Source organism: Leptonychotes weddellii, chromosome 9 (genome assembly GCF_054177405.1).
Source record: "Leptonychotes weddellii isolate Sample4059 chromosome 9, ASM5417740v2, whole genome shotgun sequence".
In the NCBI taxonomy this organism is placed as follows: domain Eukaryota; kingdom Metazoa; phylum Chordata; class Mammalia; order Carnivora; family Phocidae; genus Leptonychotes; species Leptonychotes weddellii.
In genome coordinates this window covers 52,826,302-52,847,379 of record NC_138377.1, presented here as the reverse complement: position 1 = coordinate 52,847,379, position 21,078 = coordinate 52,826,302, and positions in this window count along the sequence as shown.

Below are 21,078 nucleotides of genomic sequence, written 5' to 3'. Positions count from 1 at the left end.
GTATGTACAAAGATCCGAAGTTTGGACAGAACTGTGTTTATTTGTTTTCAGAATTTGGAAGGAGGGCTGCATGGCTGGAACTTAAAGTAAGAGAAGAAGAATATCAAGAGCTGGAGAAATCAGCAGGGCCTTGTATGTTATACTAATGCTGTTGGATTTTATCTCGAATGTATGGAAAATAATTTGAAGTGTTTTAAACAAGGAAGGCATTGCTATCATCCTATTATTGAAAAAACATCCTGGATGGAATGTGAATCAAATGGCAGAGGGCAGGAATAGATACAAGGAGAGCTATTAAGAGGCCAGAAAGTACTGTATTACATTAATTTGAAGACATACATTTTTCATATATTATTATCTCTGAAATCTGGGTTCCCCTTACCATTAGTGGCATGTCTTAGATTAACTAGTATCTTTTATTTTCTGTCTCAGTGATACAAAATATAATAGTGCAGTTTACACACCATAGCAGCCTAGAGTCAAATAAACAAAGTCAGGAATGATTGTAGCATTAACTAAAATAGTTACAGGCATAGATGAAGAGAAGTGGATGTGAAATCAAAATATGTTTTGGCATTCGAATCATCAGGATCTGATGACTGTATTTGGGAACATGAGATTGAAAAAAAGTTAATGATTTCTTTTATTTTTATTTACTTATTTTTTCATTTGGGCAGTTGGGAATGTGCTGGAGATCAATAAAGTCTAAAGAACACAATAGGGTTTGTGGGGGTGAAGAAGAAAAGGTATGTGATGGGGGAGATAAAGAGTACAGTCCTGCATGTTGTGAGTATGAGGGTTCTGGGGACCATCCAAGTTAGAATGCCCCATCAGGGATTGTATGTACACTTCTGTTGATGAAAGAAACTAGAACAAGAGATGTAGGCTCTTCTGACATGTTTGTTAATCAGCAAACACATACAATAGCCACAGTTACTCTGGGCTGCCAGGGAAGCAGCTTCCCCTCAAAGGCTACTCTTTCATTAGGATTAGGTCTCATTCAACTAAAGCATCTCTAAAGCATGAACTCTGATACTGACGCCTCCATCTTCTGCATGTCTGGTAGACTTCCCGTAGGGAAAAGTCTAATCTTTTCCCTGGATCCCTCACATCTTTTAGCTCATGTTTATTTTTAGAATAACCTCATCATCATAGAGAAAAGCCATATGTACATTCACCTTATCTGAGTTCAAGAACCCAGATTTAAAAGAAATTACCTGGGTGTCTTACCTTTGTAACTTCAAAGACCAGGATGGTGGTTTATATTTATCTGCAGGAATAAAGACAAGAGAAAGAGGAGACTATTCTGATTATGACTCTACCTTCTCTCTCTCTCTCTCTCCATAAATTCCTCCTGGACCACTAGCACCAGACGCCTTTTAGGCATCTGCTGAGAACCTTGCCAGGCGCAGGTCCCCTTTTCCATATGGTGAGGCTCAGAACCCCTTGCTTGTGCCCCCCAGGGTGCACAGGTATGCCTGATGGGATCATGCTGAGGAGTCTCTGAGCTGATCTGGCTTTCAAGAGATTTATGGATCCTGAATAGGACTTCGGAGAGAGGATTGGAAAATCTGATATGGCCATAAGGGGCTGCCCCCATTTCACTCATATGTTGAGACTCAACTAGATCGGTTGGGCATCTTAATACCCATTATATCCCCACTGAAGCCCTTGAGTTTCAGAAGAGTTCAAAGCCAGGCAGTGATCTGGCAATATTAAAACCTGGGTCTTCTGAATTTCAGGTCACTCTTCTTGCTAGATTAGGGAGGCTATTGACAATAAGAAGAAAAGTTTCTTGAGGTGTTTTAAATTACCTTAGCTGGTGTGGGATGTAGGTCCCTGAGACAGGCCTAATATCCAGGGGTCTCCCAGATGTCCACAGTCATTTCATCAAACGTGCATCCTTTAAATTAGTGATAATATTGAGGGTGTCTTTGCCTCTATTTAATTCAGGCCAATAGGGCAGGGAAGCCTCCAAGAGGAGTCTATGGAAGCTCCTAGAAGGCAGGGGGCCAAGCAGAGATTTGTTTGCTCCCAGAATCCTAGTAGATACACTGCAATTGGGCCCTTTAATTTTGATAATGAACCCAGAATGTGGTTTCCCCGATTATTCCTAGGCTCAAAAAATATCCAGCTGAAGAAAGTACAATATTGATTATTGTCCTGGACACTGTGCATACGATGGGGGACTTTCTGATTTGGTCCCAAGAACTGTTGCTCCCAAGCAGCAGGAGTTCAGATTTGGAATTTTGCTGCTCAGAGTGTGTTGAGCGCCTTGTCACAGGCAGTTCTGTGGAGTGAGATCACAGAGTTCAACACTGGGTTATGTTAGCAAGGGAAAGACTTTCTCGTGTATAGAATCATGCCCTTCAGCAAATCTGTTCACTTCATTTTAACCTGGACCCTTTTCTTCTTGAAACTAATAAAGCCTCTGAAATGACTGCACTTGGCGAGAGGGTCTCTTCTGTCATTTACAGCAGAGGAGAATTCACAGAGTAAGTGAATTACTTTGGTTTCCAATAAAAATGTTAATATCTGCCATAGATGTGAACAAAGGACACTGTATTTCAATAATGAGATGATCAAATCCACAGGGGCTGAGGGAGACGTGTGTGCAGAGTTGATGCCATTCAGCTCCTGACAGAGAGAACGGGGTTGGGGGGACAGGGAGAGAAAGAGAGAGACAAAGAGAGAGAGGGGCTGGGAGACAGATTGATACTGAGCATGAGCACTGAGAAGAAGAACGACTTCAAGATATGCAGACCTTTAGAGGAACTCAAACTGTGCAAAATGGGATTGAGAAAACAGCAAATCAAACTGCTTTCATTTGGTAACATTTAATATAAGAGGAGGCTGTGTGTGTCTCTCTTCTGCAACTTCGGACTCCACTATGTGGTGCTCATGAAAAAGAAACTTTGGAAAATAACTGTTATTTTCAATTGCATAAAATGCAGGTTGACTTTAAAGAAGAGCAGCATAATTTTAGCACATAAAGAAACGTTCATACCTATCAGCATTATGTTTTTTTTGTATTTCAAAACTCAAGCCCCACCCCCACCCAAAAGCACAAAGATTATATATATATATATCTTGTTAATGGGATAGTAGAGACTTGTCCATACAAGATTCTGACTGAATCATTTTTTCTATATAGTGTTATTAACAATAGCTATCACGGGGCACCTGGGTGGCTCAGTTGGTTAAGCGACTGCCTTCAGCTCAGGTCATGATCCTGGAGTCCCGGGATCGAGTCCCGCATCGGGCTCCCTGCTCGGCAGGGAGTCTGCTTCTCCCTCTGACCCTCCCCCTCTCATGCTCTCTCTCTCTCTCTCTCATTCTCTCTCTCAAATAAATAAATAAAATCTTTAAAAAAAAAAACAATAGCTATCACTTAATGAGCACTTACTGTATACAAGACATGATGTTAAGAACAGCTGCATGCAATATCTCTTTAACTTTGGAGAACTTTCTGCGTTGTACAATTACCCCTATTTTACAGATGTATAACCTGAGACTCAGAGAGGTTAAGTGACCTGCTTAAGGTCAAAGGGCTAATGGGGAAGAATTGACTTTTAACTCAGGTTAAAAAAACCTCAATGTGAGGCGGAATCTTTGGAGAAAGTCACTGTAAATGGTAATTTTCAGGCAATGAAAATTTACCTAAACCCAGGAACAGGCAATCCTAGGACTTGGAGTTGATTTAAGGATTATTATTTTAAGATAATTGGGTACAAGCTAATGTCTCAAGTTTATCTTGGAGTTTCACTCAAATGTCAACTTCATTTGTAAGTAGTACAGTCATTGTTTGTTCAAATGATAGATCTAAATAACCGAATAGTGATCCATATTCATAGAGATGGATACTCTGACCTCAAAGGTTCTGAGGTCTCCAAGATCCCTTTCCTCTCAGACTTAGTTCAGACTTGTAGAAACAAAAATAAAAGCCAATTATGGAAGTGTTTTCATTCACTGAAATCGATGTATATTTCCTTCATATCTCTATAGAAATGCTTAGCCTGTTTTAGCATCTATAGTTCTCAAGTGTAAGCCATGTATTTAAATTACACTTATAAATAAATACAGATTATTAACTAACCAGCATATAATAATTTCCTACAGACAGTGAATTTAATTATTATTGATACTTCTTTTACCAACTTCTAAGCAAAACTTCCGGGATACTTATTCCCAGAAGGCGACTAATTAAATCTTCCAGGGCTCGGTTGAATTTGATCATTCTAATCTCTGTCAGAGAAATTCAGTGACTGGGGAAGAAGACCTCTCTAGAGGTGGCTGCAAAGGAGATGAGGAAGGGATAAAGGGGCCCTGTGGCCTGGAATCACCTATGCCCTTGGATTTATCTCCCCAACCTGCCTCTGGACAGGTGGCTGCCATCTTCTCAAATGTTGGCATTTGAAGGAATAACATTTAAAAAGAAAACAAGAATTTCCCAGAGGGATAATATCCAAATGTCAGGCTTGAGTTGCAGTAGAAAATAATTTCTGGGAGCATGGCCTTTGTGTGTGTGTTTGTTTAAAAATGTTCCTGCTGCCATAGGTTAGAAGGCAAAAATTAAAACAGTTTATGGTCCTCGTTACATGGCATCCAAGTATTTTTCATTCATAAAAATATTTACTTGCTGTTCCCTAACCACCAAGTAGCATATTAATCAGCTTCCACCAGATGTTGGCATTGTCCTCATCTGTAAGTACATCATGCTATCTTATCTTATTTTATTTTATTTATCCCGACAACCTCTTTAATGGGCAATAATAATTCTCGAACTTCCCTGACCGACTTCTTAGGTAAGATGCTGTGGAAGGCATACACTAAGATGACCCCAGGGAGTCACACCCTCGTAGAACACTTCCCCTTGAATGCAGGATGGACCTGTGGTTACTTCTGGCCAATAGAATATGGCAAAGGGACGCCACTACCTCAGTCAGGTTACATTATGTGGCAAAGGTGCTGGGATAGCACTCCTGTGGTTATGTGACGTTATATAAAACTCCTTCTCAGCAGGTCAGAGTGAGAGATTCTCTGGCTGGCCTAAAATAAGTAAGCTGACTTTGTCAGCTTTAATCTTAACAACCTATGAAATCGATACTCCTTTTGATCATTTCCTTGGCTAGCGATATGCAGGGTGATATGCTGTCTTGATGCTGGGCAGGGTCAGCAGGATGCTGCTCCTTTATCTTTTTTGGACATATAAGGGGGCATAGCATTAATGAGGGGGACTTGTGGCAAGGAACGAGGGTGTCCTCTAGGAGCTGAGAGCAGTCTATAGTCAACTGCTAGCAAGACTTTAATCATACGACCACAGGACCCATGTTTTCCCAACAACTGAATGAGCTTGGAAAAGAAGCTCATGCTCCAGAAGAGAACAGGTTTAGTGGACACCTTCACTGCAGGCTTGCAAGGTCCTGATTAGAGGACCCAGTTAAGCTGTGCCCAGAATCCTGACCTACGAGAACTTTGAGATAATAAAAATGTATTGTTTTAAGTTTGTGGTCATTTTGTTACTCAGCAACAGAAAATGAATACTGATGCTATGGCCTGCCTATCCTATGTGTTTTCATTTCCCTGTTGAAAAGAACTGAGTGATAACAGAATTGTAGAGTATTAGTATAATTTAAAATAGTTTCTACTTTTCATAAACTTTAATAGCTCACTTAGAAAATACTTGTAAATAGTCAAATAATTGTGTATAACAGTGAAAGACCTAGGAAGGGCAAGTCATTTGAGCACTAAGATGGGCTTGAGTACAAGAACCAATTGTGGGATCTATTTGGGGGGGCTAAGGACTTGGGTGGGGAATCACTGCTTTCTATTTTCACACTTGGGACTTTTTTGGAACTCTCAGCTGCTAAACAATGTAATCACAAAACACAAAATTGTTTGACACCAATTGTTCTGTTTTCTGGAGTTATGATAGGTAATGTAATCGAGGGGCATCCCACAAAGCAAGTGGAAGAGGGAAGTTGTACACTGTGACATTATTCCTGAGTAATGCTGAGAACTATAGTCTTGTGTGGGTACTTCTTTGATTGGATGTTTGTTTCATTTAAAAACAAAAATAACTCCCTAGATTCATAACTTATTAAATTAACCTATTCCCAAGGTAAAAAATATCAAGCCATACAAAAACATACACTAAAATACAGATCTTCCTTGACTTATGATCCTGTTATGTCCCAATAAACTCATCACAAATTAAAAGTATCCTGTCAAAAATGCATTTAATACACCACCTTCCAAACATCATAGCTTAACCTTGCTTACTTTAAATCACACTTACACTAGCCTACAGTTGGGCAAAATCACCTAACACAAAGTTGTTGTTTTTTTATAATAAAGTGTTGACTATTTCATTTAACTTATCTAATACTGTACTAACAATGAAAAACAGAATGATTATAGGGGTGTGGGTTGTTTCCTCTGTTGATTGCATGACTGGCTGGGAGCTGCATCCTGCTGATACTGCCCAGCATCAAGACAGCATATCACCCTGCATATCGCTAGCCAAGGAAATGATCAAAATTCAAAGTATGGTTTCTACTGAATGTGTATCCCTTTTACAAAAAATCTTAAGTCGAATCATCATAAGTCAGGGAACATCGGTATCTGCTTCTGACTCACATCTTGAACTCTTTTCCCAACAGGCGATAATCACCCACAGTTTCTTGGGCATCCTGTGGGGAATGTGTGATACATTTCGATGCTCACATCTTGGAGCTTTATGGGAACACATATCTTTTTTGGACATATAAGGGGGCATAGCGTTAACAGAATTGTAGAGTGTTAGTATAATTTCAAATAGTTTCAATTTTTCATAAACTTTAATGGATCACTTAGAGGATATTTGTAAATAGTCAGCCCCTTAATTGTGTGTAACAATGAAAGACCAAGGAAGGGCAAGTCACTTGAGCACTAAGATGGGCTTGAGTATAGGAACAGATTGTGAGATCTATTTGAGGATAGATCCTTTTGGAGTTTTATGTAAACACGTATCTTTTTGGACTTATATAGGAGCATAGGACCCATTCTGTTCTTTATCTTATTTTTTGAGTATAGCAGTATATCCTGGAGATTTTTCCATACCAACAATGGACTTAAACTGTCTTAAAATAATTTAAAAATATTATAATTGTGTGTGTACATATATGTATATATAAATTACACATGTATATATACTTTTATGTATATATGACACTATGTACTCTATATGTGTTATTTAATCTTAACAACCCTATGAAATAGATACTCCTTTTAACACCACCTTACAGATTAGGAAACTGAGGCACAGATCGTTTAGGAGCTTGTTCAAGGTCACAGAGCTAGTAAGTGGTGGAACCACCCAGATATTAGATCAGGCAGTGGAGCCTTAGGGCTCAAGCCCACTTAACCTCCTAACTATGTTAGTACATAGGTTGCTCCCAATGATATATATATAAAACCATGCTTCAAAACATTTTTTTGGTACCCTCACAGTTGCACACATGTGCAACTCCTATCTGTAGAATAAATTCCTCAAGATCAAATTTCTGAGTTGGAGGATGTGCCCGTTTTTACTTTTTATAGATACTATCACACTGCCTTCTAAGGAAGTTATTATGACAATGTGTACACCCTTTGCCAGTGTGTGATAATGCTTTTTCCTCACAATCTTGCCAAGACTGTATACTATCAAACTGTTGCCAATCTGGCAGCTAAGAATTGCTATCTTTATTTTGCTTTAATTTGCATTTATTTATGAGAGGGATTGGGCATTCTTCCATCTGCACAGAAGCCATATGTGTTTATTTTTCGGTGAAATACCTATTAATCTATGTCTTTCAGAGGATTTGGGGTATTTTTCTATATTGATTTTTAGGAGAGTTTTATATTTTAAGGAAAACAGTATTTTACCTTTGAATATATTTGCAAATATTCTCCAGTTTGTTTTTTGGCTTTTGTCTTTGTTCATGCTACTTGGTTTTAAGCACGCAGAAGTTTTAAATTTACATGAGGAGTAATTTACCAACATATTCTCTTATGGTTTCTGGATTTTCTAGTCTTGATTTAAAAAGTTGTCCAACTTCAGGATTTTGAAAATTTGGGATATATTCTTTATTATGGTTATGCTTTCATTATTTTTCCTTTGATGTTTAGTTCAGTTGGAATTTATTTTGTTATAAAGAGAGAAGGAAAAATTCAGCTTTATTCTTAGTTTAAGTAGCTGATTGTCCCATCAAAATTTATTGAATAATCTCAGATTCCCACCATTTTTCATATAGTGAATTGTCATATCTACTTGCATATATTTCTGGACTTTTTGTAACCACTCTATAGTCTGGCTACCTAGGCCTCCTCCCTCTCCTCCTCCCCTATTATAGTTTTATTTCAGAATTTTCTGGATATTCTCATGTATTTATTTTCCCCAATTAACTTTGTTTTTTTTTAATTTAATTTAAATTTAAAAATATAAATTGTATATATTTAAGGTAGAAAACATAATATTTTGATATACATACACACAGTGAAATGATTACTACAATTAAATTAATTAGCATATCCGTCCCTTCACAGTTACCATTTTTGTGTGTGTCTGTGTCTGTGTGTTTGTGGTGAAAGCACCTGATTAGCAAATTTCTGGTATATAATACAGGTTTTTAAATTATTGATTTATTTACTTTTTTTTTTGAGAGAGAGAGAGCATGGGGAGGGGCAGAGGGGGAGAAAATCTCAAGCAGGCTCCACACTCAGCGCAGAGACTGATTTGGGTTCCATCTCAAGACCCTGAGATCATGACCTGCGCTGAAATCAAGAGTCAGATGTTTAACCAACTGAGCCACCCAGGCACCCCTGTAATACTGTATTTTAAACTAAAGTCACCATCCTCCACATTGGATCTCTAGAAATTACTCATCCTGTACAACTGCAACTTTGTACCCTATGACCAACATCTCCCTTTTCCCCTCTTTTCCTTGTCTCTGGAACCATCATTCTACTCTCTGCTATGAATCAGTGTCTTCAGATTCCACATATAAGCAAAACCATGCAATACTTATCTTTTGTGCCTGGCTTATTTCACCTAGCAAAAAGTCCTCCAGCAATTAAACTTTAAAAACAGTTTGTCTCTTTGTAAAAAAATGTTGTTATTCTTAATGATATCACACCAAATATTGATTAATTTATAGGAAATAGAAATGTTTACTGTTCAATATTCTTAATCCTGTAAATGGCATATATGTCCATTAGTTCATATTCTTATGTCTTTAAGAAATTTTGAGAGTTTTTCCTCTTTTCTTGTTTATTACTAGGATGTATGTGATTGTTATGTGTGTATGAGTGCTGGTGTTGGTAAATAGGATCTTTCCTACATATATAGGAAAATGATTGGATTTTTAGAATACCATTTTTTTTTAATTTTAGCCATGCACTTTCTTTTTTTTTTTTTAAGATTTTATTTATTTATTTGTCAGAGAGAGAGCACAAGCAGGGAGAGCAGCAGGCAGAGGGAGAAGCAGGCTACCTGCTGAGCAAGGAGCCCAATGCAGACCTCGATCCCAGGACCCCGGAATCATGACCTGAGCCGAAGGCAGGCGCTTAACCGACTGAGCTACCCAGGGACCCTAGAATACCAATTTTGTAATAGCTAACTGACAAATATTTTGTGGTTTCCTTCCTTCTTTCCTTCCTCTGATTTTTTAGGATTTTTCAGATATGTAATCATATCATCTGTACATAATTTTGTTACTCCTTTCCTTTAAAAATCTAATTTTTTCCTCTTAGGTAATTGAATTGATTGGTACTTTCAGAACAATATTGAATAAAACATTTAAAAAATAATTTCACCTTGTTTTTGAACTGTTGATGTTTAACCATTAAGAGTGTTTATTGACAGGCTTCTAATAAATAACTGTTATCAAATATATACCAATTGTGAAGAGGTATCTTCCAGATTTAATCAGGAATTTTTGAATTTTACTAATACTTTTTGTTATCTACAGGGTTGATGCATCAGTTTTTGTTTTACCTATAATGGTTAATTATATTAATTGGTTTCCATCAATCATGCTTATATTTCTGAATAAATCCTACTTATTTATGGTATATTGATCTTTAAATGTGCCACTGTAATGTACTTGTTTTATTTAGAATATTTTCATTGTTATTCATTATAAATGAGATTGGTCTGTGGTTCTTTTTGTGGCCTTTGTTAAGTTTGGGTGACAATATTATGCTGCTTTAAGAAAAAGTACTTGGAGGGCGCCTGGGTGGCTCAGATGGTTAAGCGTCTGCCTTCGGCTCAGGTCATGATCCCAGGGGCCTGAAATCAAGTCCCGCATTGGGCTTCCGCCTCAGCAGGGAGCCTGCTTCTCCCTCTGCCTCTCTCTTTCTCTGTCTCTCATGAATAAATAAATAAAATCTTTAAAAAAAAAGAATGTTGCCTACTAAGGTGCAGAATTACTTAAAAAAAAAAAAAGAAAAAGTACTTGGAGACTTGCTTTCACTTGCTACAGTCTGGAACAATGCACATGACACTGAAATTATCTGTTCCATCTACAGATATGTTCAACTTTTTTATTTTTAAAACATTCTGAACTTTTTTCATTAGAGGGCAACTTCTTAATAGACTCTTATCAGAATCTGATCAGACTCTTAAATGTAATTGCTTGATTTTAGCTTTCTGGAATTAGTTTTTGTGGTATTTTTTTCTAAAATATGTATTTTATCCAGGTATTTCAAATTCATATGGAGAGCTTTACAAAATGTTTTTGTTAATCATTACTCTCCAATTTATTATTTTTAATTTTGCAAATTTGTGCTTTCTTCCTTTTTCTTTATCAGATTTGCTGGCAGTTTATCTATTGTCATATTGTTTTCTCCATTGCTCCTAGAAGCCCCACTTGTCTCTGTTCATTATTTGTCTTATTTTATTTATTACATAGAAATAATTTTTACCTTTATCTTATTTTTTACTAAAATACTTTTTCTAGGATACTTTTGTAGTCTGCATTCATTTTTTTTTCATTTTATTCACTTATTTTCGGTACTTATTCTTGAATAACATGGTATAAACTTCCACTGAGTGTCGCTTTAGCTATATTCCAAAAACTCTGACTAATAGTGTTATAATTATCATAATTTCCTATAGTAATTTGGGAACATTATCAACCCTTCCTTGCTTCTCCATATTTTTATTGTTTTGCTTTTCCTGGAGATATAATTATACATTTAAATATCCCAAAATTTCTATTACTTTATCATCCATAGATAGACACTATTGTTTCTATCCTATGAAAGATGAAGAAATATCAGTCTTTTTTCTCCTGTCTTCAAGAATGCACTTCTTAAATTTTGTTAAATTATAACCTTCTGTTTTACCTCAAATACTGGAATCATTATATTCTGTTTTTGTAACTTATTTATATCTGTATTTATTATATCTGTTTTCAGAATGACTTGATGTTTACTGTCATTCATTTTAAAATGGCTTCTCCAATTATATCTTGGTTTTTGATTTTTAAATTCCATTTTTCCCTCAAAACACTCGGATGTCTGTTGCATTTAAAATCAAACTATTTTGGGGGCGCCTGGGTGGTTCAGTTGGTTAAGCGACTGCCTTCGGCTCACAAATATTTTGTGGTTTCCTTCCTTCTTTCCTTCCTCTGATTTTTTTAGGATTTTTCAGATATGTAATCATATCATCTGTACATAATTTTGTTACTCCTTTTCTTTAAAAATCTAATTTTTTTCTCTTAGGTAATTGGGTGAGTGCTGTGAGTGCTTTGAGGGTGAGTGCTGTGAATTGTGTAAGACTGATAAATCACATGATCCTGGAGTCCCGGGATCGAGTCCCGCATTGGGCTCCCTGCTCAGCAGAGAGTCTGCTTCTCCCTCTGACCCTCCCCCTCTCATGTGCTTTCTCTCTCTCTCATTCTCTCTCTTTCAAATAAATAAATCTTAAAAAAAAATTAAAAAAAAAACTATTTTAGGGGTGTGTGGGTGGCTCAGTCGGTCAAAGGGCCAATTTTGGCTCAGGTCATGATCTCAGGATCCTGGGATAGAGCCCCGCATCAGGCTCCACACTCAGCAGGGAGTCTGCTTGAGGATTCTCTTTCTCCCTCTTCCTCTACCTCTGCCCCCACTCACATGGCTCTCTCTCAAATAAATAAATAAATCTTTAAAAAATCAAACTATTTTATTCATATATCTTCTTGTGTCTTGTTTCCTGTCTTTTAGAGTCTGTTCCTCTGTCTTCCTTTTTTTTTTTAAAGATGTTATTAATTGAGAGAGAGTGAGCACGAGAGGGATAGAAGGAAAGAATCCTCAAGCAGACTCCCCACTGAACACAGAGCCTGATGTGGGGCTCCATCCCACGACCCTTGAGATATGACCTGAGCTGAAACCAAGAGTTGGATGCTCAACTGACTGAGCCCCCCAGGTGCCCCAACCACTATCTTCTTCTTATCTATTTTTTATGCTTTTGCTATTTTATTCTTACTTTAATGACACTTTATTACTACAAATCAATATATACACATTGCTGAAAACTAGAAGATAAAATAAGCAAAAATAAAATCACGAGATCACTTCCGAACCCCAAAGATCACTACTGCAACACCACTAAAAGGATATAGTGCGTATTCTTTTGATATTTCCCACACATATATAAATAAACATACACATAGATAATATTTCTCCTGCTATCTGAATTTTGAAAGTCCTTATTAGTAATCGAACACCAGCCTGTTTATAGTCATCCTTTGGCAGCTTTATTTTTGGCCTGGATGGCAGTGCTTTCTCAAACTTAGAGGCTAATTATTTTACCAAATTGTGTTACAATATTGATGATTCTATAGTTTTTCCACCAGGAGATGTATGCCCTTTTAACATGCAGGTTCGGGATTTTCTTTATTTCAGTGCTCTGATATTAGCATCAGAAAGCATAGCAGTTTATAGGCTTCAGGTATCTCTGAAAAGTACCTTTGACCCTGGGAGAAACAGTGAGAGCTTCCCCAACATTGGCAGTGCTGTGTCAAGACCGTTCAAGACCGTCTCCCTGACCATGTTATTCGTAGACTTACAACTTTATTGGTAGTATTACAGCTCTTCCCATGGTTAGGAAACACTATCAGTTCTTTTTCAGTTCAGTTCATTTATTTAAAAAGTAGTCATTTCCAGCTCTTCTTCTTTTCACCTCACAATTTCTACCATAAATTTTAACCAGATCCATACTAATCCATGAAGGATTGTTGTTTTATTTTATTTCAAATTGTTCCCCTCTTCCTCCTACACTGTTGGTGGGAATGCAAGCTGCTGCAGCCACTCTGGAGAACAGTATGGAGGTTCCTCAAAAAGCTGAAAATAGAGCTACCATATGATCCAGCAATTGCACTACTGGGTATTTACCCCAAAGATACAAATGTAGGGATCCGAAGGGGTACGTGCACCCCAATGTTTATAGCAGCAAGGTCCACAATAGCCAAACTGTGGAAAGAGCCAAGATGTCCCTCAAGGGATGAATGGATAAAGAAGATGTGGTATACATATACAATGGAATATTACTCGGCCATCAAAAAAATGAAATCTTGCCATTTGCAACGACGTGGATGGAACTAGAGGGTATTATGCTAAGCGAAATAAGTCAGTCAGAGAAAGGCAATTATCATATGATCTCACTGATAATGTGGAATTTGAGAAACAAGGCAGAGGCTCATAGGGGAAAGGAGGAAAAAATGAAACAAGACGAAACCAGAGAAGGAGACAAGCCATAAGAGACTCTTAATCTCAGGAAACAAACTGAGGGTTGCTGGAGTGGTGGGGGGTGGGAGGGATGGGGTGGCTGGGTGATGGACACCGGGGAGGGTATGCGCTATGGTGAGCGCTGTGAATTGTGTAAGACTGATAAATCACAGACCTGTACCCCTGAAACAAATAATATATTTTATGTTAATAAAAAATAAATAAACATTAAAAAAATTGTTTCCCTCTTCTTGTCTTTCTATTTCTCTTTCTCTCTCTGTCTCTCTCTACATGCATGCATACACACATGCTAACACACATGCATACTCACACAGACACACACATAAATGTTCAATCTTCCACTGTTTGTGGCATGAGTGTGGTGACAGTCTGAGAATTATTACAATCATATAGTCCTGCACACGGATGTATGTAACTCCTGTGTATGGACTCACATACTCACTGTATATAACTGCATAAAGTGTGTTTATGAGGTAAGTGAAGGTTTGCGTTTCTGTTGAAATTTCTGAGGGGAAGGAAGTGAAGGGTCAAATATAATCCATTCCATCTAAAGATGTTCGGGAAAATGTTTTGGGTTTCTTTTTTCTCCCTTCTCATAAAGATTCCAAGGCAATCACGAAACTTCCGTAAGAACATGAGGATATATGGCAGAGGGCGGAGGAAAAGGGTTAAAACAAGGCGAACTGGTTGTATAACCTAACCGTCCTTAGAAAACCAGGCTAATGAAATACATTTTCCCTCTAACGGCTTTCATGTCAGGATACTGTGTGGTTTTTCCTGAAAATGTGATGAATTCTTGCTTTACGAATCATTTTGATTTTCTCTTGTTGTCACATTCTCTCTAATTTTGCTGAGTTACTGCCTGCACATTGACTACAGTGATGGAGAGTCATCACCATTCCTAGGGATCAGAAAATATATGACTGAAATCGTATCTTTCACTGAGAAATCTGTGACTTAATTTTGCTGCAATGTAATTGATATGGAAAACAGGAAATGACATGTTACTTTATAGTCCCATAGTTGCTTAACTATGAAATGCCTCGTATAGAATCTGCTCAGGGTAAGCACTCAGTAAATATTGATTTGTTATTGAATAAATGAATGACAGGCACATAGAAGGAAGTGATTTTAAAAAATATCATGAAGTTTGGACTCATTAAAATGGACAGTTTATGACTAAGATAATTTAGTAATTTATTCCTTCATTATTTGGCCCAGATCCAGAACACAGTCCTTATTGAGGAGACTTGCAAACCTCTGCTACTAAGAGAGGACAATTCTGTACCCTTGGACGAAGAATGTGTTTTTTTGGACAAAGGTGTACAATTCACACAGAGGCTCATTCACACGTACACAGTCACACTCAGTGCAGAAACATTGCAGCTGAAATGAGTGTGGCTCTTGGTATTGTACTGTAATGGGGAGAAAAACTGGGAAATGGATCAGCTTTCTATTTTACTGTTATTATTGGCTGACTCAAGCTCAAAGCTGAAAAGATTAGCTCCCCGGCGATCCCTTCAAACTTTGGAGATTTATTCAGGATAAGCATCTGGAAGATTGGATGCTTATCTATACTATTCAGTCCCATCCAGCCTAAAATGTGGTTAAAAATTCTTTCCTATGAGAGAAAGTTGGACCTTTCTCTTGTCAGCAAAACTAGAACCATCGAATTTTTTTTCTTTTAAAAATTAAGCAATTTCACAGCTCTTGTAATCCAGCTGTGTCTGGGAAGTGACAGTTACAATTAAAGTATAATTCACATGTTTCACACTCTCTCCAAAACCTTCTTGAGAAAGTTAGGAGATAATGGAGACTTATATGTATTTTTCATTCCTAATAAGTTCAAATGTGATTGGATTGGTTTTGTGGGAAAGAAGGAATTGAATGCCTTAAATGTACCTCCTTTGAAAAAGACTTTTTATTGTATCAGCTAATTTGACAACATAGAAACACTCAGTAGAGTGCAAACCATTTCGGTTCTTTTAAGAAGTTACAGATAGCTGATTTGAATTTTCCAGAACTGACATGATGGTATTATCTTGTAAGGTGACAGAACTTTGGGTGGCCAGAGAACTTTCCTGGGCCACAGGCATCGGTGAGTACTGCTCCAGGGGCTGTAGATTTAATGTGTCATATACAGAATCCAAGTGACAGGTGGCACTAATGTAGGTTGATTTAAAAAGCCCAGTATTTTATGAATCACTCATCATGATTTAGGGGTTACCCCTCTCCCTGTTAGAATTACAGATTTTAATAAAATAAGAGTTTGACAAAATTTAGTCTAGTGGTTTTCTTAAAATAAAATTTTAGTTTTCAACTTTGAAAGTCTCCAAACACATTGACAAATATGGTAAATGACGATAACAAGCATTCACTACAAGTATTAAGCAGATGGTAACGTTTTGCTTTATCTGCTCAGATCTCTCTTGAGAAAATAGAAAAAGTGTGCCTGATATAGCCAACCATCCCTCTTCCATTCCCCATTATTCTTTTTCCCAGGAAAAAACCTCAACCTTGAACTACATACAGGTTTTCTTGTCTTTTCTACATATGCATTTATTCAATAACACTATATAGCATTGTTTTACACGTTTTAAAGTTTACGTAAATGAAATGGTAAGATTAACATATTTTTGCAAATTGCCTTTTCACTCGTTATTGATATTTTGAGATTTTATCAACATGGTACATTTACACACATGCCCCTTGTGCTTCTGCAAGGTAAAGAACGTGGAATTAGAAGTGGAATTTCTGAGTCAATTTACAGCTCTGATTTTATTGGCTTTTGTTCTGTTGTTCTCCAAGGTGCTTGTCCTAATCTATATTCACACCAGCAACTCTTCTACCTGGCTGAGAATTTGTGCTCTAAGGTTTATTATTTTTTGCCCATCTGACAAATGTGAAGTGGTATCTCACTGAAGTTTAGTTTGCATTACCCTGTTCTGTCTGTGACATGGAGCATCATCCCTTTCCTCTTCTGTGACTTTCTTATCATATGCATTATCTACTTATTTTTTACTGCTTTGTTACTCTTTTCCTTATGGTTTCTTTTGACTTCTGTATACACCCCAGATTCTTTGCTAATTACATGGGTTGCATATGTCTTCTCCAAATTTGAGTCTCACCTTTCACTCTGTTGGTTATGTCTTCTGTTGAAAAGAAATTTCACCTTTATATTTTTTGTGCCTTAAGAAATTCTTACCTTCTCCAATGTAATAAATTATTATAACTTATTTATTTATTTATTTATTTATTTATCAGAGAGAGAGATAGCGAGAGCAGGAACACAAGCAGGGGGAGTGGGAGAGGGAGAAGCAGGTTTCCCACCGAGCAGGGAGCCTGATGCAGGGCTCGATCCCAGGACACTGGGATCATGACCTGAGCCGAAGGTAGACACTTAACAACTGAGCCACCCAGGCACCCATATTATAACTTTTCTTTGAAAATCCTCACATTGCTGGTTTTCTTCTTTACTTCTTTAATTCATTAGCATTTTATGTTTGTGAATGACATAAAGTAGCAATGTCTTCTTTTCTTTTTCCATATAAATCTCCAATTTTCCAAAAGTATTTAATGACTAGTCCACTCACAATTCATCGGCCGATGTAGCCACATGGCCACACCCATCATGAGGAGCAACACACATAAATGTCTACACTGTCTCCCCAGAGTCGGGGAGAACTGAACAGATTGATAAACAGCAATAATAATGACCTATATGGATGTGGTGTTCTTAAAATATGCTAACAGATTCTTTGACACTTCTCTTCTCAAAAGTTGGAGTCTAATTTCTCTCCTCTTTAATGTGAGCTAGACTTAGTAACACACTTCTAATGAATAAAATGCAGCAGAAGTGATGGTGTGTGACTTCCAGGTCAAAGGCATAGAAGGCATTGTAGATTCTTCTTGCTTTCTTTTGGATCCTTCACCGTGGAGGAAGCCAACTGCCATGTCACAAGGATACTCAAGCAGCGCCACAACAGAACACATGGGGTGAGGAACAGAGACCTCTTTGCAACAGATGGTGCTAACTTGGCCACCATGTAAACAAGCTGCCATAAAAGCAGATTCTCCAGCCCCAGTGAAGCCTGCAGATGTCTGCAGCCTTGGTCCAAAACTTGATTGCAAACTGATAAGAAGTCCGGAGACAGAGCCCTCAGCTAAGATACTCTGGAATTTCTGACCGACTGAAATTGTTTGAGATAATAAATATTATTGCTGTTCTAAGCCAGTATATTTTGAAGTAATACAGAAATTGTTATCCAGCAATAGAGAATTAATAAGTTGAGTTTTACCAAATTTGAAGGTTATGTTAGATTCAGTATGATTTAAAATATGGGTGATGTGGCACAAATCAGATCTAATTCTATGGTCCTATGAGATTATCTCAGAGAAACTGTTACCTGCCAGGGCCGATTAAACTGATGAACAGCCAGAAACCTAGAAAGACACCTATGCCTTTTCAGGTGCTGTGGACAGAAAACAACAACAACGACAACAACAGCAACACAAAAAACCCACAGTAATCACTAATAAGAACTTCAAATGCAAGTGATAACTGTGAGTGTTCCGAGTTGCAAAGACTAATTCGCCACCCTTCTGCTTCTTGTATGGGCCACAGCAAGGAACCATGCTTCATGTTGAGGTTTATTTATCTAATGTCATGTGAATTGGGGGAAAAGATAAGGGCCCAGCTAGTCTCTAGCATAGAAATATTGTCATCTGGCTGCCATACTTCATAGGGTTTTGAGATGGCCAGGGTCAAGTGAGACAAGTTTTGTGGAGAACAAGAGAACTATGCATATGTATCACTGGGATTATATATCCATCAGAAAAGGTTAGGCTTTGCTGTGGTAATGGAAACTCCAAAATCTTATAGGCTTATCATCTCTGAGTTTTTTTTTTTTTTTTTTGGCTCATGTAAAGCAGCTTCAGGTTGGCTATGGCTTTGTCATATCATCTTCCCTCTGAGACCCAGAAGAAAGAGCAGCCTCTAGCTAGAGCAGTGTGACTTGTCATGAGAGAGGAAAAAAAACTAAAAATGACACTGTGTCTTGGGTCCCCAAGATCACCCCTTGATTTGGAGATTCACTGGAAGGACTCATAGGACTGAAGCATATAGTCACAGAGCATTGATTTATGACTGTGAAGGAATACGAAGCAAAATCAGCCAAGGAAAAGGTGCATGGGGCAAAGTGTGGAGGAAACAACGTGCAAACTCCCGAAAGTGCTCTCCCAGTGGAGTCGCACAGGATATATTTAATTCCTTCAGCATCAAATTGTGACACCTGTGTGCAGTGTTATTTACCAGGGAAACTCATTAGAGATGCAGCACCCAAGGTTTTTTTGGGGGGGGGATGGTCATTGAGGCACCCCCTGCCTAGCGTGCACCACACTTCTGGATTCCCCAAAGGAAAGCATGTGTTTACTACAAGCCACATTGCACAGTTTAGGCGTGGAGAGTCATTCTTATCAGAGAAGGATGGGGACTTTCCCCAAACCAAGCTTCCTGACACCATCCAAGGGCCAATCTTGCAAGCAAGTCTTTCTAAGCCTAGCAGCCTCAGACCTGCTATGTTTACTTCTTTCTGCATGGACACATACCACTTCTGCTCACATTTCACTGGACAGAGCAGGTCATATGGCCAAATCTGACAGCCGGCCAGTGAGGATGTACAATCCCATATTTTTGAACAATTCGATCTACTATAGATTATTACCTATAGATCCTTTGAATGAAACAACATAAAAAAGAAGGAATTGATAACGTCTATACGTGTATATATGTATACCTTCTACATATTTCCATGGTCTAGGCTCATATAATTTAAATATTTTAATTGAAATGAATTGAATTATATAAGGACATGAAAAGATACACTGAGTACTGATTAATAAAAAGCATTATTATTTTTTCTACATTATAATTCTCTCTTTTTCCAGATCAAGTGTGTCTCTGATTTCTTTTGGAGGCAAATGCTTTCCTTTTTGTTTTTCCTTGCTCTAAAGCAGTGCCATATTTGTGGAAGCTCTAATCCTCTCGGACACTTGTGATTAGACCCCTGAAGATCTGCTTCCTGGCCTTTGCTATGTTTCCTTATCACTGTACCTTTTAAGCTTTCAACTGTATTTCCAGTTCTGGTCTGCATATGGCCTTCAGCATAAATTCCATCTGCAAAGTGGTTTGCTCCAATGCTTTCCTCATCTCTCTCAATTGTTTTTATGCTTCTTTTCATTATCTATACTCAGCTCTTTGACCTTTTATTCATTAGTTCAGACATAGAATACATTTTCTTGGCTACCAGTTAAATCAGAAAAACAGGAAAGGTGGTTGGCTTTTGGCATATATATTTACATTTCTGACTTCTCTTTTTTGTATTTACTGTATAGCTTTTAAAAAATTTTTTAAAAATTTATTTAGGGGTGCCTAGATAGCTCAGTCGGTTAATTAAGCCTCTGCCTTCGGCTCAGATCATGATCCCAGGGTCCTGGGATTGAGCCCTGCATCGGGCTCCCTGATCAGTGGAGAGCCTGCTTCTCCCTCTCCCTCTGCCTGCCGCTCTGTCTATTTGTGTTCTCTCTTTCTCTGTGTCAAATAAAGAAATACAATCTTAAATAAATAAATAAATAAATATAAATAAATGAATAATTTTTTTATTTAAGAGAGAGAGAGCATGGCAGGGAGAGGTGAGAGGGGAGGGGCGGAGGGAGAAAGAGGGAGAGAATCTCAAGCCAACTCCCAGCTGAACGCGGAGTCCAACCCGGGAATCAATCTCACATCCTGAGATCATGACCTGAACAGAAATCAAGAATCGGACACTCAACCGAAGGAGCTACCCAGGCGCCTCTGTATAGGTTATTTTTTATTAAAAAAATCTTAGCCACATCTCCCAAAGAAAAACAAGGCTAATTGTTTAGAAATAGAAATAAAAATCTCCTTGGTTTAAAAACTGCATCTTTTAACCTCTGCTTCTCCCACCAAAAGACTGTTATTTAGTAGGAACGCAGGATGTATTGGAGAGAATGATATTTGCGGCACAGTTTTAGAAGATAACATCTCCCTTTTCAATGAAGGGAGGATTTTATGTGGGTCTCTTCTTTATGGTCAGATGGCAGAATGTTTTTTTTTTTTTTTTCAATTTTTTTTTTTATTCTTATGTTAATCCCCATACATTACATCATTAGTTCTAGATGAAGTGTTCCATGATTCATTGTTCGTGCACAACACCCAGTGCTCCATGCAGAACGTGCCCTCCTCAATACCCACCACCAGGCCAACCCATCCTCCCACCCCCCTCCCCTCTAGAACCCTCAGTTTGTTTT